Genomic DNA, 18241 nt, shown 5'->3' with positions numbered 1-18241 from the left:
GAGCCGGAGGCGGGGGGCGTGGCCCGAGGAAAAACGTTTGTGATTGGCGGGTTCTCTGCGCGGGAAGTTCGACCGGAAGTCGGGCGCAGAGCTGGAGCAGAGCAGAGATAGAGGGAATGAACTAAGGACTCCGGACGAAGGGCGGCAGTGGTAGCGTAAGCACAGCAGCAGGAACGGCCCGAAGGCCGTTGTCCAATGATTGGGTCGAGTTTTGAGTGCACTATGCTCCCGTTTCTGTAGGCTCACCTTTCCGGTGAGACTTTTTATAGTTCTTTGAGCCCTAAATGAAGGATTCTCCCTTTTCTCACAAGCTCGAGTTTTCTTTGTAGATGTAGAGGATTTCTAGGTTCATGGGGATTTGTTGTTAGAAACAAAATCCAATGCACGTTTGATTGCTAGTGGAGAACAGGGCACGTGGCCTGGAACAGGAAAAATGGGGCAAGTCACTACCTGTTACACATTTGTTGTCCCTGGTGTTTGCAACCAATGAGATAGGCTGTTTTAGAGTTTTCAAAAACCGGTGTGGTGGCCAGTTGTGTAGCAGTAAGTTTTAGCCAAATGTATGCTCAAAACAGGGCTGGGGGGGGTGGGTGGGAAATGGTTCAGTATTCTAAATCTCAAACTGTTGGTGAGGCAAGGCATTATAAGGTGCTTTATAGGAGACAATGTTAGTGAGAATTATAAATAAAGGGACATTTTCAACTTTTAGTATTTCTGGGCCCGCTCATGGGTTCTCAGGGAAAGCATACATTAACATCTACCAGAGTCTGCAAAAATCTCGAAGCATGGGGTCTACTTCTGCCCTGAGCACATATTGTCCATCTGCTTTGTTTATAAATAACCTAAAAAGGAGCTTTTCAGACACAAAGAAAAGAGTTAAAAAACAAACAAACAAACAAACAAACAAAAACAAAAACACCTTTCCAGGTTCCTGTAAGATTAAGGTCATGTAGCCCTCCATCTACTAAACTTAAGATAAAGTCTGTTTCTTTCTGGAATATCTTTTATCTAATAATTTGTAATTTTTTATGCAAACAATGTATATAATCCTTCACTAAATGTTCCTTCCCTGGAGCACTGTCTTCTTTATGAAGATTGTGCATCTGGGCAGCTGTCCTAAATTGAGAAGGAATAAAACTCTTTCTTTCTTTGAGAAATTCTGAAAGATTACTCATTTTGTGTTGACAAACTGAGCACTTCATCTTATTAACTGTTGTGAGTCTACATATGTATGTGTTTAAGTACACACATTGTTTACTTCACCCCACATATCAAATATTCACAAATAAGCTTGGGCACTAGGTGGCTCAGTTGGTTGAGCATCTGACTTTGGCTCAGGTCATGATCTGGGGTCCTAGAATCTAGCCCCATGTCGACTCTTATGTTCATCCAGGAGTCTGCTTGTCCTTTTCCCTCTTCCAGTGCCACTTGTGCTTCTCTCTCTCTCTCTCTCTCTAAAAAATAGATCATCTTAAAGAAAAAAACAAATAGTCTGGAAATAAGAACACAAATGAACAAATGATAAAATATAATTTTCTTATTTATTTTTAATGAATTCATAGAGGTCTAATATACTAACCTTCTGTGGTCCAAATTGTTGGGTTCCATCTGACACCATAACAGTGTAACCAATCAGAAATTAATTATTATTATTAAGCAGATCTGCTTTTTAACAATTATTGGCTAAAAAGAAACTGAAGCCAATTATATAATCATATTTAGGAAATTAGCCTTCACTCTGTTTTGTGAATCATATACATATTGTTACATTCTCTTGTTAGGTAGAGGATTACTGAAATGTAATCCAAAAACCCAACCATATATACATGTATTTCAAATGCAGCTTTTGATTTTTGTAGTCTTATTTTTAGGTTGACCTGTTAATGGAATCTGTCACTATTGAAGAGGATGGGAGTTCTCCTGCTTTAGAAAGAAGATTAATTGTAGTAAATGTTAAAGACTGCAAAGTTGTCCCAGTCATTCTAAGATAATTGAGGTCTTTAAGAAATACAAATAAAGATTTAAAGGTCAGAGTAAAGAAACAGACTGAAGTAAGTGCAAGTTTTTGTTTTTTTTCCCTATAGTCAAGTAGCCACTTCCAGAGAAAATAACAGCTCTTAATTCATCAGTTGAGGTATGTATATCATTTATGTTAAGTCATTGACATTGTAATTGCTTTTCATAGGTCCCATTGATGTTACTGTAACACCTGTTTCCTTTCTCCATTCCCTCTTCCTTTTTCCAGAAAGACCAATATTGTAAATCACTACTTTTATAACAACAATAGGCACAGACTGCCCAGGGCTTTTCCCTTTTATTCTCTCTGAGATGGACTTTTCTTCCCTGAAAGAGGTCTTCCATATACAAAGTTAGTGTAACCCCTGGTTTGAGTTTCCCCCTCCTTTTCATCAGATAGAGATCTCCACAGGAATTTTAATATGCTTATAGGGCCCAAAAGGCCACAGCTTATCTCTGGACTCTAGACAATTGTCAAAGGATCCTTTCAGAAATTTTGTTTTACTGCTCAGTATAGTAAGTAGAAAAAGTTGCAAAACTGGAAGGAATCTGAGAGAGTGTGATTAATATACATTGGAAAGGATGGCATTAAAAGGTCATGAATCCCAGTATCTACAGAAGCTAAGCCTGTATCATAAGTAAAATTGGCCGTGTGTAATATAGTAGGGAGTGGTAAAGACTGCAGCAAATTCTAGGACTTGTCATATTTGAAGGAGGTACCCACTATTCACTGCCATTTAGTGGTAAAGTGCAGGCCACATTTTGCCAAACTCAATTTTTTTCCCCAAACTCAAAATTTTAAAGGGAAATCAGATACGTAAATTTTCCAATTTTTTTTAAAAGATTTTATTTATTTATTTGACAGAGATCACAAGTAGGCAGAGAGGCAGGCAGACAGAGAGAGAGGAGGAAGCAGGCTCTCTGCTGAACAGAGACCCCCGATGTGGGGCTTGATCCCAGGACCCTGGGATCATGACCCAAGCCAAAGGCAGAGGCTTAACCCTCTGAGCCACCCAGGCGCCCCAGATATGTAGATTTTTATGTGTCATTTCCTAATTTATAAATCTTAACAACTAATTAAATTTGTGTTTAAGATGTTTTATCAAATTAAATGCAGGCATAGACTGGCCTATGTTTTACAAATGGGCAATTTGTGATATAATGAATGGAAACAGAAAGGCAGAGAATGGGGGGAAAAGAAGACCTTAATTGTGGGTTCCTGTGGGACACTGAATGGGATAGGAATGAAGAAAGAAAGATTTTTAAACTCTTTTTTCTTGGAATTTGAATTGGATCCCATTTGATATTCTTTGAGAGATTCCAATAATGTTGGAATTCTTTTCAATTTTTCTTGGCTTTGGACAGGTATTTTGTATGCTTTCATAAACCTCTGTACCAAAATCGGAAACTGAAAGGACCAGGCTTCATTCAGATGAGGTATGCAATTATCATATAATTTTGCCCCCAAAATGCCTAATAAAACAAGATTAGAAGATAAAATCATGTGGATTTGAAAGCTTATTTTTTGGCTAGTCTCATTAGCCAAGTGACACTCTACACTGCTCTGGTAGCATATGATTTAAATACATGTTTCAGCAAAATCCATAATCCAAATCAACCTAATAAAGGACATCTATGAAGAGCCCACAGCTAACATTAGTAGTGGTAAAAGACGAATGTTTGCTCCCTAAGAACAGGAACAAGATAAAGATATCTGTTCTTACCACTTCTAATCAACACTGCAGTAGTGGTTCTAGCCAGGGCAGTTAGACAAGAAAAAAAAATTCCAGATTGGGAAGGAAGGAGTAAAACCATGCAGATGACATGATCTTGTATATAGAAAATCCTAAGGAATCCACTAAAAACTATTAGAAATTATAAACAAGTTCAACAAGGTTGTAGGATACTTGTATCCTACTCAATATACAACAATCAGTTGTACTTCTACACTAGCAATGACCGATCTAAAAGTGACAGTAAGAAAATTCCATTTATAATAATATCAAAAAGAATAAATACTTAGGAATCAATTTAATGAAAAAGATGAAGAACTTATATACTGAGAGCTACAAAACGTTGTTGAAAGAAATTAAAGAAGACCTAAATAAATGGAAAGACATCTCATGTTTGTGGATCAAGGAATATTGTCAAGTTTGACAGGTTTTCAAAATCTTAATCATAGATTTGCCGTGTGGCCCAGAAATTTCACTCCTATGTACATACTCAAGAGAAATGAAAATATATCCACATAGCAACTTGTTTACACATGTTTGTAGTAGCATAACTACATAACGGAACTATGTAGCAGCAAAACAGCCAAAAAGTGGAAACACCAAAATGTCCATTAACGTTTTATATCCGTATATCCATACAATGTGGTATAGCCATACAATGAAATATTATTCAGTAATAAAAAGGAATGAAGTGCTGATACATGCTACAACATCAATGAACCTTCAAAACATTATGCTCAGTGGCAAATACTAGTTACAAAAGACCAAATACTATATAAGTCCATTTATATGAGGTGTCTGGAAATAGCACATCTATAGCACACAAGTAGATTAGTGAATGCCATTCCAATCAAAATTCCACCGGTATTCTTCAAAGAGCTGGAGCAAATAATCTAAAAATTTGTATGGAACCAGAAGAGACTCCGAATCGCTAAGGAAATGTTGAAAAACAAAAATAAAACTAGGGGCATCACGTTACCTGATTTCAAGCTTTACTACAAAGCTGTGATCACCAAGACAGCATGGTACTGGCATAAAAACAGACACATAGACCAGTGGAACAGAGTAAAGAGCCCAGATATGGACCCTCAACTCTATGGTCAGTTAATCTTCGGCAAAACAGGAAAAATTATACAGTGGAAAAAAGATAGTCTCTTCAATAAATGGTGCTGGGAAAACTGGGCAGCTATATGTAGAAGAATGAAACTCAACCATTCTCTTACACCGCACACAAAGATAAACTCAAAATGGATAAAAGACCTCAACGTGAGACAAGAATCCATCAGAATCCTAGAGGAGAACATAGGCAGTAATCTCTTTGATATCAGCCACAGCAACTTCTTTCAAGATATGTCTCCAAAGACAAAGGAAACAAAAGCCAAAATAAACTTTTGGGACTTCATCAAAATCAAAAGCTTCTGCACAGCAAAGGAAACAGTCAAGAAAACAAAGAGGCAACCCACGGAATGGGAGAAGATATTTGCAAATGACAGTACAGACAAAAGATTGATATCCAGGATCTATAAAGAACTCCTCAAACTCAACACACACAAAACAGACAATCATATCAAAAAATGGGCAGAAGATATGAACAGACACTTCTCCAATGAAGACATACAAATGGCTATCAGACACATGAAAAAATGTTCATCATCACTAGCCATCAGGGAGATTCAAATTAAAACCACATTGAGATATCACCTTACACCAGTTAGAATGGCCAAAATTAGCAAGACAGGAAACAACATGTGTTGGAGGGGATGTGGAGAAAGGGGAACCCTCTTACACTGTTGGTGGGAATGCAAGTTGGTGCAGCCTCTTTGGAGAACAGTGTGGAGATTCCTCAAGAAATTAAAAATAGAACTTCCCTATGACCCTGCCATCGCACTACTGGGTATTTACCCCAAAGATACAGATGTAGTGAAAAGAAGGGCCATCTGTACCCCAATGTTTATAACAGCAATGGCCACAGTCGCCAAACTGTGGAAAGAACCAAGATGCCCTTCAACGGACGAATGGATAAGGAAGATGTGGTCCTTATACACTATGGAGTATTATGCCTCCATCAGAAAGGATGAATACCCAACTTTTGTAGCAACATGGACAGGACTGGAAGAGATTATGCTGAGTGAAATAAGTCAAGCAGAGAGAGTCAATTATCATATGGTTTCACTTATTTGTGGAGCATAACAAATAGCATGGAGGACATGGGGAGTTAGGAGAAGGGAGTTGGGGGAAATTGGAAGGGGAGGTGAACAATGAGAGACTATGGACTCTGAAAAACAATCTGAAGGGTTTGAAGAGGTGTGGGGGTGGGAGGTTGGGGGAACCAGGTGGTGGGTATTAGAGAGGGCACGGATTACATGGAGCACTGGGTGTGGTACAAAAACAATGAATACTGTTATGCTGTAAATAAATTTTTAAAAAATGATTAAAAAAAAAAAGAAGTAGATTAGTGGTTGTATAGAGTTGGGGAGGAGGGAGACTAGTTAAAACCTATTCACCAGGGGCATCTGGGTGACTCAGGCCTTGTCTGCCTTACAGCTCAGGTCCCTGCTCTGCAGGAAGCCTGCTACTCTCTCTCCCACTCCCCCTGCTTGTGTTCCCTCTCTCGCTGTTTCTGTCTCTGTCAAACAAATAAATAAAATCTTAAATAAATAAAAAATAAATAAAATCTTAAAAAAAAAACAACTATTCACTAAATCTAGCCCACAATTAGGGGAAAGAGCATTAGTCTCTACTTCTTTTTTTTTTTTTTTAAGATTTTATTTATTTATTTGACAGAGAGAGAGCACAAGTAGGCCAAGAGGCAGGCAGAGAAAGAGAGGGGGAAGCAGGCTCCCTGCTGAGCAGAGAGCCCGATGTCGATGTCGGGCTCAATCCCAGAACCCTGAGATCATGACCTGAGCCAAAGGCAGATGCTTAACCCATTGAGCCACCCAGGCGCCCCATGTCTCTACTTCTTAAAAGGAGGAGCATCAAAATTCCTGTGGATTTATTTATTTATTATTTAAATTCAATTTAGTTAATTTATACAGTGTTATTAGTTTCAGGGGTACAATCCAGTGATTCATCAGTTGCATGTAACACCCACTGCTCATTACATAACATGCCCTTCTTAATGCCCATCAACAAGTTACCCCATCCCCTCACAAACCTCCCCGCCACAGCAACCCTCAGCTTGTTTCTTGAATTTAAGGGTCTCTTATGGTTTGCCTCCCTTTCTGTTTTCATTTTATTTTCCCTTCCCTTCCCCTACATTCTTCTATTTTGTTTCTTCAATCCCATATCTGAGTGAAAGCATATGGTATTTGTCTTTCTCTGACTTATTTCACTTAGCATAATACCCTCTAGTCCCATCCATGTCATTGCAAACAGAAAGATTTCATTCTTTATGGTGGCCGTGTAGTTTCCATTGTACATACACCACATCTTTACCCATTCATCTGTCCATAGATGTCTCTGCTCTTTCCATAGTTTGACTAGTGGGGACATTGCTGCTATAAACATTGGAGTGCAGGTGCCCCTTCAAATCACTGTTTGTGTCCTTTGGATAAATACTTAGTAGCGCAACTGATGGGTCATAGGGTAGCTCTATTTTTACCTTTTTGAGGAACCTCCATACTGTTTTCCAGAGTGGCTGCACCAGCTTGCATTCCCACCAACAGTGCAGGAGGGTTCCCCTTTCTCCACATCCTTGCCAACATCTGTTGTTTCTTGACTTATTAATATTAGCCATTCTGACTGGTGTGAGATTGTATCCTATTGTGGTTTTGACTTGTATTTCCCTGATGCTGAGTGATGTTGAGCATTTCTTCAAGTGTTGGCCATTTGTGTTCTTTGGAGAAATGTCCGTTCATGACTTCTGCCAATTTCTTGACTGGATTTTTTGCTTTTTGGGTGTTTGCCTCTTTCCAATGGCCACTTGCTGATTTCCAACAGGGCACAGGAGAAGAATGAGGCACAAACAAGTCAGCTTCAAGAGAATGGGAGCAGGGGTTGGCCATTGAGAAGACTGCCTGCCACCTCAAACAACTCCTCAGTCCCTTATTTATTAGATACAAGACAACAATCAACAAAGAAGTCGAAGGAGATTATAGATAAACAAGATGTGTCTGATCAAGCAGTATAGGATTTGTGGTTGAGGAAACACATTTAAAGGAATCATCTAATTAACTACGTGTGATCTCTTGGAGAAGGGGAGATAAAAGAAAAAAGAAGCAGGCCATTTTCCACCCTGAGCTGAGTGGGCAGGGTGTTCCCTGCTGCTTGGCTTCAAGGATGTATATCATCCTCTCCCCCAGAGGCCTGTTGCTGGTACATGTTCAAGCATGTTTGGTCAGTACATTGTTCTGAGGGACAGTTACAGATGTTGAGCGTTTTTTTGTTTGTTTTTGTTGTTGTTTTTTGTTTTTGGTCTTGGAGGTTTATTTATTTATTTATTTATTTATTTATTTATTTATAATTTTCTATTTGAGAAAGCATGAGCAGCAGGGAGGGGGAGAGGGAGAAGCAGACTCCCTGCTGAGCAGGGAGCCAGCCCTGGGGCTCAATCCCAGGACCCTGGGATCATGACCGAGCTGAAGGCAGACACCTAACCAACTGAGCCACCCAGGCACATCAGGTATTGAGTTTGATAAGTTCTTTATGAATTTTGGATATTAGCCCTTTATTTGATAAGACATTTGCAACTAGCTTCTCCCATTCTCTAGGTTGCCTTTTAGTTTTGTTGACTATTTCCTTTGCTCTGCAAAAGCTTTTTAACTTGATCAAGTCCCAATAGTTCACTTTTGTTCTGATTCCCTTGCCTTTGAAGACATGTCTAACAAGAAGAAAGGGGAGGTTGGCAGGGAGACAGGGTAACTTGGTGATGGGCATTAAGAAGGGCATGTGATGTAATGAGCAGTGGGTGTTATATGAATCACTGGATTGTATCCCTGAAACTAATACTATTGTATAAATTAACTAAATTGAATTAAAATAAATAAATAAACAAATATGTCCACAAGAATTCTGACACTCCTCCCTTCAAGAAGTAGAAACTAATTCTTTTTCTCTTTTTTGTGGGCTAGATTTAGTGAGTAGTTTTGTTTTGTTTTTAAAGATTTTATTTATTTATTTGACAGAGAGACAGTAAGAGAGGGAACACAAGAGAGACCTGAAGCCAAGGTCATAGAGTTTGCTGCCTGTGTTCTCCTCTAGGATTCTGATGGATCCCTATCTCACATTGAGGTCTGTCATCCATTTTGAGTTTATTTTTGTGTATGGTGTAAGAAAGTGATCCAGTTTCATTTTTCTGCATGTGGCTGTCCCAAGTTTCCCAGCACCATTTGTCAAAGACACTATCTTTTTTCCATTGGATAGTCTTTCCTGCTCTGTCGAAGAATAGTTAACCAGAGTTGAGTGTCCATTTTGGGGTCCTCTATTCTGTTCCACTGATCTGCATGTCTGTTTTTGTGCCAGTACCATACTGTGTTGATGATGAGAGTTTTGTAATACATCATGAAGTCTTGTGTACATATTTTAAAACAACCATACCCAGATTCTACTCTAAGTGTATTAGGATTCAGAGATCTTTGAACTTAAGCATAAAGGAAATAAAATAAAAGATGAAGTAGACTTGGCTAAGTCATTATCTATAAAACACAAGATGACTCTAAGAGGTTAAAAAAAGAAAAAAAGACAGACAGACCTGGGACCTTGGGACTCGAGAAATAACAAGATGGTAGATACACTGGATTTTTCTTTTGCCTCATATATTACAGAATTAAAGTTAAAGAATCCAACAACTCAGAAACTCTTGATAGGCACAAACAACAAAAGTTTCAAGAAAAGGCTGCTGTCACCAGGCAAAACAGGAAGGAAGGGAAAGCCTGGGAAGATTGAAAACTTTGAGAAAATGACTGCTCTACTCCAGCAAAATATCTCAAAAAAAACTGTGGGCTACCCAAGAAGCGAAGGCTGAGCAGGGACCTAGACTTCTACCCTCAAGTTAAATGAGATGCCTTGATACCCCTGCTTGGGTGGTATCAGAGAAGCCCATGTAAAGAGCCTGGACTATTATCTTTATCACCAGTAACAAGGCCTCTCCTTCCCTCATATTGTCAGTGGTTACCATACAGGGAGTCAGGACCTTCACCACTACCCAGGAATAATGAGGCCAAACCTACCACAGTGTCATTTATAGACCATGTGGAGAGCTGGAACATCTGTCTATACCCAGTAGTAATGAGGAGCTCTTCCTTCCCATCCACTGTCAGATCAGGCCAAGCAGGGAATCTGGATTTCTACCACTACGTGGCAGTAACAGGGTAACAACCCTTCTCCCCTGCTGGAGTGGTATCAGACAACGTTTAAAACCAAAGGTTTAAATAAGATACAGAATCATATAATATGAAAAATTCCAGGTTTTGTTTGAAAACCACTTGTCATACCAAGAATGAGGTAGATCTCAAACTGAATGAAAAAAGACAAATAATAGATGCCAGCAGTGAAATGTCAGAGTTGTTAGAATTTTCTGAAGATTTTAAAGCAGCACTAATAAAAATGCTGCACCAAGCAATTACACACTTGAAAAAATATTTAAAATTAGAGTGCCTCAAGAAAAATGAAGTCTCAACAATGCAATCGAAGATTAAAAAAAGAAGAAGGCGGTGGGGGCGGGGGGAGAAGGAGGAGGAAAAGGAGGACCTACATAAAAACCATACTGGATGGGCTCAAAATCAGTGTAGGAAATAGAGGAAAGAGTCAGTGAACCTGAAGATAGAGTAATAGAAATTACCCAATCTGAACAACAAAAAGAAAATAGACTGAAGAAAAAATTAAAAATAAACAGAGTCATAGGGGATTGTAGACTTTCACAAAATATCTAACATTCATGTTATTAGAGTTTGGGAGGAGAGGAGAAAGAGAGTAGCGTGGAAAAAGTACTTAAGAAATAATGGCTTAAAAATTCCCAAATTTAACAACATAACCTATAGACTCAAGAATCTGAATGAACCCCAAACAGGATATAACAAAAGGAATCTATGCCAATATACATCATAGTTAAACTTGTAGAAACTGAAGACGAAGGAAAAATCTTGACACCATCTAGAAAGAACTGACACCTGATAAAGGAAATTTTCAACTTTCAATGTTTGTGGGTTCTGCTCCTGGGCTCCCAGGGAAGCTATTCTTTAACATTAACCAAGGTGAAAGTGACTTGACAAAACTTCAAATCCTGGGTCTGTTTCTGCCCCAAGCACACGTTGTACATCTGCTCTGTTAAAATAACCAAAAAAGAACATTCTGAACACAAACGATAAGGAAAAGAAAGAAACTTCCCTTATTCCCATAAAGTCATACAGCCCTGCATATACTAGAAACTTAAGATAAGGTCTGCAACTTTCTGAAGTGTCCTTTGTCTGATAATTTGTAACATTTTAATGTGAAAAGATGTATATAACTTTCCACCAAATGTCCCTTTGCAGGAGCACTGTCGTCTTTGTGAAGTTTGTGTATCCCTCACAGCCGTCCTAACTTGGGCTGGAATAAAACTTTCTTACTGCTAGAGATTCTAAAAGGTCTGTTAATTTTACATCAGTATACCTCACCCATGGGAGAAAAACAATGGAAATGATAGCAAATTTCTCATCAGAAACATGGAGGGCAGAAAGAAATAACAATGTTTTTCAAGTGCTGAAAGAAAAGAACTGTCAACCCAGAATCCTATACCCAGTGAAAATATCTCAGGAATAATGGCACATGAATCTACAATTTGAAAATAAGTTCAGGGGTTTTTGAAAAAGATTTATTTATTTATTTGACAGACAGAGAGAGAGAGCACAAGCAAAGGGAGTGGGAAAGGGAGAAGCAGGCTCCCTGCTGAGGAGGGAGCCCAATATGGGACTCAACCCCAGGACCCTGTGATCATGACCTGAATGGAAGGCAGACACTTAACTGACTGAGCCACCCAGACTTCTCTAAGTTCAGTTTTTTAACATTTCATTAGGCTTCCTTTTTATCTCCTTACTGTAGGCAACTGTAATGCCCATTGTTTGCTATCATGTAACACGGGTCACTATTGTTCAGGGGTTCAGTAAAATTTCTCTGTTGACTAAGTATCCCAGATTCCCCACACTGTCACCAGCCTCAGATACCAGTCTAGGTCTTTTTGGGTGGAGGGAGTGGGGAACGTCGTTATTCCTGACATGTAAAGAAAACCTGTTTACTTATCAGAGAGTGAAAACAGAAGAAAAGAGAAATCAAATTCCCAGGTTTAGTCCCTAAAGCTTTGGGTTGTCTTTGTTTCTGGGAATTACCTGAGTAGCTTTTTTTTTTTTTTTTTTTAAACACAACTTTTCCTTTTTTTTTTTTTTTAAAGATTTTACTTATTCATTTGACAGACAGAGATCACAAGTAGGCAGAGAGGCAGGCAGAGAGAGAGGAGGAAGCAGGCTCCCTGCTGAGCAGAGAGCCCGATGTGGGGCTCTATCCCAGGACCCTGGGATCACGACCCAAGCCGAAGACAGAGGCTTCAACCCACTGAGCCACCCAGGTGCCTCAACTTTTCCATTTTTTGTTAAACTGCATGAATTTTATATATACTGCTTAGTGAATTTTTAAATTTATAACTTTATTTTTAGAGCAGTTTCAGGTTTACAGAAATAATTGAATGGAAAGTACAAAGAATTCCCATATTCCCTCTATCTCCCCATTGTAGTTTCCTTGCTATTAACATCTTCCATTAGTGTGGTACTTTTGTTGCCATTGATGAGCCAATATTCTTACATTATTTTTAACTAAAGTTTATAGCTTATTTACATTGGGACTCAATTTTTATGTTTTATTTTATGGACTTTGTCAGCAGTATAATGCCATATACTAACCATTACAGTGTCATGCTGAATGGTTGCCCTGCCCTAAATATCTCCTGTGCTCCGTTTATTTATCCTTCCCCCGAACCCCCCCAACCCCTAGCAATCTCTGATCTTTTTACTGTCTCTAGTTGTGCCCTTTTCAGAACATCATATATTTGAAATCATGTAGTATATTGGCTTTTCAGATTCACCTCTTTCTCTTAGCAGTATGCCCTTGAGTTTCCTTCATGTCTTTTCATGGTATAATAGCTCTTTTCTCTTCATGGTTTGATCATGTTCCATTGTACCCATGTACCACAGTTTGCTTATCCATTCACCTATTTGAAGGGCATCTTGGTTGCTTCCAAGTTTTGGCGATCATAAATAAAGCTACCATAAACACTCGTGCTCTGGTTTTTGTGTGTGAACACAAGTTTTCAGGTCATTTAGGTAAGTAGCAAGATGTGTAATTGACAGATCATATGGTAAGAGAATATTCAGTTTGATAAGAAACTGCCAAACTGTCTTCCAAAGTGGCTCCTCCATTTTGCGTTCCCACGTGCAACGAATGAGAGTTCCTGCTGCCTCACATCCTTGCCAGCACTTGGTGTTGTCAGCATTTTGGCTTTCAGCCATTCTAGGAGATGTGCAATGGTATCTCATTGTTTTATTCTGTAATTTTCTGATGACATGTGATGTTGAGTATCTTTTCATACGTTTATTTGCCATCTCTATGTCTTTTCTGGTGAGGTGTCTGCTCAAATATTTTGCCCTTTTTCAATTAGACTATTTGCTTTCATATTGCTGAGTTTCAGGAGTTCTATATAGATTTCAGACACCAGTCCTTTACCAGATAAGTGTTTTGCAAAGATTTTCTCCCAGCCTGTGGATTGTCTTTTCATTCTCTTAACAGTGTTTTTCACAAAAATTCACAGAAATTTTTTGTGTTTTTCACAAAAATTCATAGGAATTTTTAATATTTATGACATCCCACTTATCAATTTTTTCTTTCATGGACTGAGCTTTGGGTATGGTATCTACAAAGTCATCACCAAGCCCAAGGCCACCTAGATTTTCTCATATGTTATCTTCTAGGCCTTTTTTAGTTTTGCATTTTACATTTAGGTCTATGCTACATTTTGAGTTAATTTTTGTGTAGGGTGTAAAATTTATGTCTAGATTTCTTTCTTTCTTTTCTCTCTCTCTCTCTTTCTCTCCCTCTCTCTTTCACTTTCTCTTTCTTTCACATATGGATGTACACTTCTTCTAACACCATTTGTTGAAAAGACTGTCTTTTAGCTCCATTGTATTGCCTTTGCTGCTTTGTCAAAGATCATTTGATTATCTACATGTGGTTCTATTTCCGAGCTCTCTATTCTGTTCCACTGATTTTGTCACTAGCCTCTTAATAATTTCCCTTACTTGCTTATGCTGATTTGACTGGAATTTTTATCAGTGGCAGCTGAACTATCACTGATTAATTCAAGCACTTGGTACATGCCAAGCTCTGTGCTAATCTCTTTACATAAATTTAATTACAGCATTCTTTTTAAAATAAATTAGGAAATTTGGGGTTTGTTAATTTAAATAACATATTCAAGATCATGTGACCAATAAGTGTCCCAGATCTGTCTGCTTGTCTATACTATACTACCTGCCAAAGATGACCTTGTAACTCCTCACTCAGAATATTACAGTTGCTGTAATAGTTTTCTTCTGCTAATTACTGCCTTTAATTACACTACGGTTGCCTTCTAAATTACTGACTCCTTAGCAAGCATGTAAAGTCTAAACTACCTCTCCAGCTTTTTTCCTGTATTCTCTTACATGCTTGGTGGGAGTACTCTGTGATCTGGTGTTACACCCCCTGCTTTACTGTATCAGTATGTGACCTAACATAGTCCTTATACTTGATGCAGCTCCAAGTATTAAAATTCCCCCTATCAGAGTCCATTTCAAATGTCATCTTCTCCCCTGGTTCTCCTTAGTTTTGTACACACACACACCCCAAAACCAGAACTGGGAGCTCTCTCCTTAACGTCACCGAAGCATTTCCTTTGAACTCTGGTTGTGGCACATCTCCCGCCTTGTGTTTTAGTTACATGAATCTGACCTGTCCTAACTAGTAGACTGCTACCACCTTGACGGCTTGCATACTGTGTCGAGTCTGGCATGCATTTTTTTTTTAAATTTTATTGAGTATATGATATCTATACCAAAAACTTCACTAAACGCAGGGGTGGCAAAGATAAAAGACATAGCCACTGCTTTAAAAAAAAAAAAAAAAAAAAAGTAGAGTCTAGTAAGAGAAGCCAGAGAAGAATGCAATTATTTTTCTGTAATTTACATTCTAATATGAAAGCAAGCCTCTAGCACTGCGGGATGGAGCACAGAGTATGGAGAACTTAATGTAGTTTGAATCTGTAAAAGAGAAGACTTACTGGAGGTCAGTGTGTAGGAGGACGTAGGCTGCTGAATGAGCAACATATGGCAGAGCAGGAGGCCTAAGACAGCCTCACATTTAGAGTGCAGGCAGTGTTTGAGTTAAAGAACGACAAAGGATGAAGCCAAACATTGCCAGGAAGGGCTGTATCTTAAAGACATTTCTGAGTCTTGCAAAGGAGTTTGCATGGCATCTCCTGAAGGACATGAAAGTCATGGAAAGGTTTTAAGCAAGGAAATCTTGTGCTATCACTCATGCTTAGATGGGTCACTCTGACAGTCATGTGAATAATAGATTGGAATTTGCTGAGACGGAGGACGGGAAGGGAGAGCATCTAGCAGAATGCTGCAGTAGTCTCCATCAAATAGCATTAGCGTCTGAACAGGCCAAGATGGAGAGAGAACTTATGGGAGCGATATTTAGGAGACAGAATTTGTAAGACTTGATGATGGGGTAAAGCAATTCTTTAAGATCTCAAATTCTCTGTAGCCGGGGATTCATTTAAACAGTGTCTTCCTCATGCCAATGTAAAGAGGTACTTCCTCCCACACTACTATATAAATTACTAGGATGCATCTCCTTCATTTCTTATCACCAAGAACCACTTTGCCAAGACAGCTACGAAAGGGACTCTCCAAGGAGGCTCTGCCTTATTATTAGAGCTTCTGGTGCTACTAGAGGGTAAAAGAGCCTCTGCTCACACTGCGAAGCTCAAGAGAGATTACTTCTTTTGGGGGGAGGGGCAGTAAGAAAGGAGAGATGTACTTCTAAAATGAAAAGTAGAACTCACTGTTTCCTTAGAAATAATACTGAAAGATAGGTACTCATGTACATCATGTGTTAAATTGCCTATTTTTTTTCTTTATGGTCTATTCTAGGGAAATGAAACTGTTTAAGGCTCTTCAATGAGAATTTCTAAACAAACTTCTTTTTTTTAAACCTTGGAAATGAAGTTGGGGGTTTCTTATGTATACTGGTGTACCAAGGAGTAGGAAACAGTTCACTTCAGCAAGAAGGAATATTTTATTGCTGATGTTTTTTGGACTTGCTGTCACATGATGATAATAAAATAGGGACCTGGGTGACTCAGTCAGTTAAGTGTCTGTCTTTGGCTCAGGTCATGATCCAGAGTCCTGGGATTGAGTCCTGCATCAGGCAGCTTGGTCAGCAGGGAGCCTGCTTCTCCCTCTGCCTGCTGTTCCCCCACTTGTGCTCTCTCTGTCTTTCTCTCTCTCTCTGCAATAATAAATAAAAAAGATCTTTCTAAAAAATTAAAAAATAAAATAGGGTTAAAATATCTGTTTTGTTGAAGATTAAGTAATCTATTTAAAGCACCTGGCTCCTAGCATATATTCTCAAAATATTAATTCTCTCTTGTAGAAAACATTTTCATAATTTCTGGCTGTCCAGGTTGTTTTGAAAATACTTGCTACATTTAGGGATTCCCCAATCTTAATATAAGTGCTGCTTCCCCAAGGTAAGCTCTGAAAAAGAGGCTCTTAACAGCTATGTTGCCGACACAGGACCCAGCCTTCAACATTCAGCATACCTGCATAAGACTTTGAGTGGACGTGAGTAGCTTGAGGAAGGAAAAATTCTGCTTGGAAACCAATTTGCTGGCAAGGGCATCTGACATTTTCTGGTGGACGTGCCTGCAAGGTTAAATTCGTGGCGTGGAAGCGGCCTTGGTGGGCAGTGGAATTGCTTTTAGTGTTTGTGGGAGCAATAGTTAGTAGTGGGCGTGACCTCCTCACGGGGCCCCTCCCACGGGTTGCTTGTGAGCATCGCTCCCGGAAACTGAGTTCCATACCTGTCCCTCCAACCTCCCAGCGATTCTCTTGAGTTTTTCCATCTCCTTTTAAACTTTTCTGCTTACTCAGACAGAATTGGTTTATGTCCTTTGCAGCTGGGAGCCCTGACTGATCCACGTGTCTCCGTGGGTGTGACTACCTGTGAGTGACAGGCCAAGAAGAACGTCAAGGTAGAAAAAGTAATGGTGTAATTTATAACCACCTTAAACAAAAGAACATAGTTCTGGGAAGGAAATCTTAGAAAAAATTAATGAGCTATAATTGAGTGGAGGTTGAGGAATATAACTTTGGGGGAAATCGTAATATTAGAATACTTCTGCCAAGTTTTTGTTCCCCTGTAACTGTTGGAAATAGGTAAGAGAGCTAGATTTTCATGCTCCCCCCAGAAGAAACTATTTCAGAACGAGTTTATTTTTAAAAAATGTAATCCCTAGGTGTTGATTCTGTAGAGCAGTCCCAAGTGAGTTTATCAATTCAAGTCAAAGCCAGAATCAAAGTAAATCAGGCATTATATGGCGTAGTAAATTTCTGGAGCTCAGCTCAGTTCCCTTAATCTCTTAGCAGCAGTAACAGAGTGGCAGCTCTCACTCATTCCAGTGGGGAAATAACAAAGCAAGAGCAAAATTGCTGTTGCAAACTGAAGCACATCACCACATTTCCATTGAATGCATTATAGTTCATGAATCTCCCAGGAGCCAGGAAAACACAGCAAAGTCTTTAAAAGTGAACCCAGATGTCAGCTATCTCCATAGCAGTGTTTTAATTATCAAAAAAAAAACAAAGAAATAACTCCTTAGGTACATTCTAAGCAGGTGTTCCTTCACAAAAACAAAACAAAACAAAACAAAAAAAAACAACAAAAAACAGAATAGCTGAAGAAGCAGCTGTAGCATTGTATCTGCTTTCATCTAGAGAAGAAAAGTACAACCTAAATAACAGATGATCCAAAGGGAGCTTAGAAAAATCACAATTATTAGGATTTTGCAAGTATTAATCTGTGCAACATAATGACTGATTAATATTAATTACTCCAGGGGTGCCTGGGTGGCTCAGTGGGTTAAGCCTCTGCCTTCGGCTCAGGTCATGATCTCAGGGTCCTAGGATCGAGTCCCGCATCAGGCTTTCTGTGCAGCAGGGAGCCTGCTCTCCTCTCTCTCTCTCCCTCTGCCTGCCTCTCTGCCTAGTTGCGATCCCTCTCTGTCAAATAAATAAATAAAAATCTTAAAAAAATAAAATAAAATGTTAAATGGGCCAAATCAAGCACTTCTTTCTAAAATTTGGCTTTTCTTTCACACATTAGCTTTGCCAAATTATGGGATATTAGGAAATTACTTCCTTTCTTCCTTAAGATTTGTAATTTTTGTTTGTTTTTGTGCTTGACTTTGTATGTGCAGTCTT

General features: G+C 38.9%; 1 long non-coding RNA gene across 1 annotated transcript; it reads left to right on the top strand.

The window, feature by feature from the left end:
- The first annotated feature begins 35 nt into the window (after window positions 1-35).
- LOC125094987 (uncharacterized) lies at window positions 36-8156 on the top strand. Its single transcript, XR_007125759.1, has 4 exons — window positions 36-253; window positions 2085-2134; window positions 3382-3453; window positions 7692-8156. It is a non-coding gene; the product is annotated as an uncharacterized LOC125094987 (long non-coding RNA).
- Window positions 8157-18241: the final 10085 nt, after the last annotated feature.

Source organism: Lutra lutra, chromosome 3, assembly GCF_902655055.1.
Source record: "Lutra lutra chromosome 3, mLutLut1.2, whole genome shotgun sequence".
Classification (NCBI taxonomy): domain Eukaryota; kingdom Metazoa; phylum Chordata; class Mammalia; order Carnivora; family Mustelidae; genus Lutra; species Lutra lutra.
The sequence above is the reverse complement of the archived record's forward strand: the minus strand, read 5'-3'. Positions and strand labels throughout refer to the sequence as shown.